The 5,257-nt window shown below is 44.3% G+C and overlaps 1 pseudogene; it reads left to right on the forward strand.

Moving 5' to 3' along the window:
• The first annotated feature begins 3,266 nt into the window (after positions 1 to 3,266).
• LOC110587490 lies at positions 3,267 to 4,744 on the forward strand (annotated as a pseudogene).
• Positions 4,745 to 5,257: the final 513 nt, after the last annotated feature.

A 5,257-nucleotide genomic window follows, 5' to 3' on the forward strand; every position in this document is an offset into this window, starting at 1 on the left:
CCATTGCCAACCAGTGGGTTGGGACATTGGGTTTCGGGGACACTGGAATAGCTTACACTCTGGAGTGGGATCGCCTCTCCAACACTCATGAATGGTCTAACCTTGGTCTTGTGGCTTGACTCCTGTGAGCCTCAGTTTCTTCATCTGTAAAGTGGAAATAAGATCATTTTCTTTGCTGGTAAGTGTGAGAATCGCTGAGTATGAAACTTGTAGCTTAGATGAAGTACTCAAAATACGGCATCTCCCTTCCCCTGAAAAAGGCATCTCCTAGGGGAAGCCGCCAAGAGATCAATGGGCCAGGTGTCAGGGATCTGGATGTGAGTCCTGGCAGCCCACTGACTTTTACCAAGGGCCTGCATGTCATCCCCAGTCTCTTGGAATGATTTCTATGGATCCCTTTTTCATCCTTTAGGTGTCTTTTTGTTTTTAAATCCAGATGCCTCTAGAACAAGTGCAGTACTTTCATTCTATTTCCGGTGAACACCTTCTTATTAGTTAACACGTGAGCAAGCCTGATCTTAGAAATGATCTCTGACCAGAGCAGGGGGACTTCTGGAATGGTGGAGTAAGGAGTCTTGTAAATCTATTCTTCCATAAAAGCAACAAAAATATTGGCAAGATTACAAAAATCAACTTTTCCAGAACTCTAGATATTAACCGAAGGCTAACAACAATCTGAAGAGGGGTTTATCCAAGAGAAACTGCTCAATTTTGGTAAGAACAGTGGGGTTTACGGGGTTTTAACGGCCTACTGCCACCCCTCTAGCCCCAGCTCCACAGTAGTCTTTAAAACCAGCAGCCTTGCAGCTGGTAGAGGGGACAGATTGGGTTAGGAGCACCTCAGAAAGTTCTGTCACCCAACCATCATCATCGTTTGACCTCTATGGCAGTTCATTGGAAAAACTTGATTTATAGGGTGTTATTACTTAATCCAAGTTGGAGCTCTCTACTCGGGAAAACCCCAAATCCCGGGGCATTTGTCAAATATAATCAGCTTCAATTGCTTAACCTCACAGCTGCCAAAGACTACGATACCAGTTGGGGGGCAAACGTGAGCCCAGCCAAAAATTTAAAAGGGAGATCTGAGAAATTGGATGTATCTAGGAGAATTTGAGAAGCTCTGGTGTATTTCAGGGGATCTAAAAGATTGTGTGCATGGTCTGGAAAGGCCTGAAGGGCCTCGATCTCTCGCTTCTGGCTGACCTTGAGGTCCTGTACACGCAGGAAATAAAGACTAAGACAAAGCTGTAAATTGCTTGAGCATTGAAGGCATGCCTCAACCCCCAGAGCTCCTTGGCAAAAAGTGGAAGATTTTCTAGCTCAAGGCATTTAAGGAAATCTCTAATCATGAGCTGACCCAGTGGAGTCTTCAGTGGCTGCACACTACAGGAAATATAGACCTCACAGAACTAGTCCAGGAAAGTCACTGAACAAACAAATATACAAACAACAGTGGTGGCAAACCCCAGCAGGGATGGTGCTGGTGGTGCTGGTGGATGTGTCTAGTATTCAGAGTTGCCATATTATGTTATCTAGAGGACCCGGTTTTCAAAGGGAAAAAAAAAAAAAAAAAATATATATATATATATAGCCTGAAAAGAAACAGGAAAGTATGGCCCATTTCAGTCTCTAGAAACTGCCCTTGAGGAAGGCTAGATGTTGAACTTACTAGATAGAGATTTTCTTTTTCTTTTTTTAATTTTAATTAATTTCTTTTTTTTTTAGTTTTTTACTTTATTTTTTAAGGTTTTTTAAAAAATTTGTTTTTGAGAGAGAGAGGGAGAGAGCACGCATGTGCGTATGAACAGCAGGGAGGGGCAGAGGCAGAGGCAGAGGCAGAGGGAGAAGCAGGCTTCCCGCTGAGCAGAGAGCCCCACACGGGGCTCAATCCCGGGACCCTGGAATCATGACCTGAACTGAAGGCAGACACTTAACTGACTGAACCACCCAGGCGCCCCAGTTTTTTATTTTAATTCCAGTATAGTTCACATACAGTGTTATATTTAGTTTCAGGTGTACAACATAGTGATTCAGCAATTCTATACATTACTCAGTGCTCACCACGGTAAGTGTACTCTTCATCCCCATCACCTAGTTCATCCATCTCTCCACCCCCACCACCCCAACCCCCTGCTCTGGTAACCAGTTTGGTCTCTATAGTTAAGAGTCTGTTTCTTGCTCTGTCTCTCTCTCTCTCTTTTCTTCCTTTGTTTTGTTTATCAAATTCTACATGAGTGAAATCACATGATATTTGCTTTCTCTGACTTATTTCACTTAGCATTATACTCTCCAGCTCTACGCGTGTTGTTGCAAATGGCAAGATTTCATTCTTTTTTATGGCTGAATAATATTCCATTGTGTATATGTACCACATCTTTATCCATTCATCTATGGATGGACACTTGGGCTGCTTCCATAATTTGTCTATTGTAAATAATGCTGCAATAAACATAGGGATGCATATATCCTTTTGAATTAAGTGTTTTTGTATTCCTTGGGTAAATATCCAGTGGTGTGATTACTGGATCATAGCATAGTTCTATTTTTAGTTTTTTGAGGAAATCTCACACTGTTTTTCCAGAGTGGCTGCACCAGAAATGCACTGCATTCTCCCCAACAGTGCACGAGGGTTCCTTTTTCTCCACATCCTCACCAACACTTGTTTTTCTGTGTTTTTGATTTTAGCCATTCTGACAGGTATGAGGAGATATCTCATTGTAGTTTTGATTTGCATTCCCCTGGTGATGAGTGATGTTGAGCAATTTGTCATGTGTCTGATGGCCATCTCTATTAGACAGAGACTTTATTTTTTTAAGATTTATTTATTTGAGGGCACCTGGGTGGCTCAGTTGTTAAGCGTCTGCCTTCGGCTCAGGTCATGATCCCAGAGTCCTGGGATCGAGCCCCGCATCAGGCTCCCTGCTCCGCAGGAAGCCTGCTTCTCCCTCTCCCACTCCTCCTGCTTGTGTTCCTGCTCTCGCTAGCTGTCTCTCTGTCAAATAAATAAATAAACTCTTTAAAAAAACAGATTTATTTATTTGACAGAGAGAGCACGCACATGGGGGAGAGGAGAAGAGGGAGAGAGAAACTCAAGGAGACTCTGCACTGAGCATGGAGCCTGAGGCAGGGCTTGATCCCATGACCCTGAGATCACTACAAGATCTGAAACCAAGAGTTGGATACTCAACTGACCATGCACCCAGGCACCCCTAGACAGAAACTTTAAATCAGCTATTATAAATATGTTCAAAGTATTAAAGGAAACCATGTCTAAAGAATTAAAGGACAGTATGTTATCAGTCTCACCAAATAGAGAATATCAATAGAGAGATAGAAATTATAAAAACAACCAAATAGAAATTCTGGAGTTGAAAAGCATGATATCTGGAAAAAAAAAAATTCACTAGAGGGGCTTGACAGCAGATTTGAGCTGCATGAGAAAGGATCAATGAATTTGAAGATAAATTAATGCAGATCATCTAGTCTGAGGAAAAGGAAAAAGACGGCAAAAAATGAACAAAGCCTTAGAGACCTGTGAGGCATCACCAAGTGCTCCATCATACACATAACAGAAATACCAGAAGGAGAACAGAGAAAAGGAAAGGAAAAAAAAAATACCAAAAAGTTTATAAATTTGAGGGCTTGTCCCGCCCCCAGGGGGAGGGGATGCTGAGGCTCCACCCACACACCTTGCATGAAGCCGGTCTGCTCAGAACCATAGCCGCCCCCACTGGTTAAGAGAGGTGTAGGGACAGCCTGGGGAACTGGCCAGGAACTCCCCTGCTGTGAGTTCCCTGGCGGTGAGGCACAGAGAACATCCTGGTGGAGCAGATGGCCCTAAGCTGGGCCCAAGTGTGTGAGATCCTGAGGGAAGAGCTGTACCAGGGCAATGCCTTCCATCACGCTGATACACATATCTTCATCATCATGGGTGCATCAGGCAACTTAACCAAGAAGATCTACCCTACCATCTGGTGGCCGTTCCAGGATGGCCTTCTGCCCAAAGACACCTTCATTGTGGGCTACACCCACTCCCACCTCATAGTGGCAGACATATGAAAACAGAATGAACCTTTCTTCAAAGCCACCCCAGAGGAGAAGCCCAAGCTGGAGGAGTTCTTTGCTTACAACTCCTATGTGCCTGGCCAGTATGATGACACCACCTCCTACGAGTGCCTCAACAGCCACATGAATGCCCTCCACCAGGGGCAGCAGGCCAACCACCTCTTCTACCTGGCCTTGCCCCCCACTGTCTATGAGGCGGTCACCAAGAACATCCATGATACCTGCATGAGCCAGACAGGCTGGAACCATGTCATTGTGGAGAAGCCCTTCCAGAGAGACTGGCAAATCTCCAGCTGGCTCTCCAACAACATCTCCTCTTTCTTCTGGGAGGACCAGATCTACCGCATCGACCATTACCTGGACAAGGAGATGGTCCAGAACCTCATGGTGCTGAGGTTTGCCAACAGGATCTTCAGCCCTATCTGGAACCAGGACAACATTGGAGCCCTTTGGCACTGAGGGCCGCAGGGGCTACTTTGAAGAATTTGGGATCATCCAGGATGTAATACAGAACCACCTCCTGCAGATACTGTGTCTGGTGGCAATGGAGAAGCCGGTCTCCACTGATTCCAGTGATGTCAGTGATGAGAAGAAGGTGTTAAAACGTATCTCAGAGATGCAGGCAAACAATATACTACACTTATTTATTCTCCAGTGTGGCGCCCAAGAATGCAGATAAGGCTGTGCTTATAGTAGGATAGATTCTAGTATCTGGTGCTTAATATTTTTTCGAGTTAATTTGATAAATGAATGAAGAAATGATTGAGTCAGTGTCGTTAAAATGAGGATTCTAATTCTCATCCTGCCATTTATAAGGGCAATCCTCTTCCCTGGGCCAGAGTTTTCCTATCTATAGGAGAAAAGGTTTAAGATCAATCCTTTCATTTTATAATTTTGTTAAAGATTTATTCATTTATTTCGGGCGCCTGGGTGGCTCAGTTGGTTAAGCGACTGCCTTTGGCTCAGGTCATGATGCTGGAGTCCCTGGATCGAGTCCCGCATTGGGCTCCCTGCTCTGCGGGGAGTCTGCTTCTCCCTCTGACCCTCCCCCCTCTCATGTGCTCTCTCTCATTCTCTCTCTCTCATATAAATAAATAAAATCTTAAAAAAATAAGATAAAAAAGATTTATTCATTTATTTCAGAAAGAGAGAGAGAGAGAGCATGAGAGGGGGAGGGGCAGAGGGAAAGGGA

Source organism: Neomonachus schauinslandi, chromosome 10, assembly GCF_002201575.2.
Source record: "Neomonachus schauinslandi chromosome 10, ASM220157v2, whole genome shotgun sequence".
NCBI classification, from domain to species: Eukaryota; Metazoa; Chordata; class Mammalia; order Carnivora; family Phocidae; genus Neomonachus; species Neomonachus schauinslandi.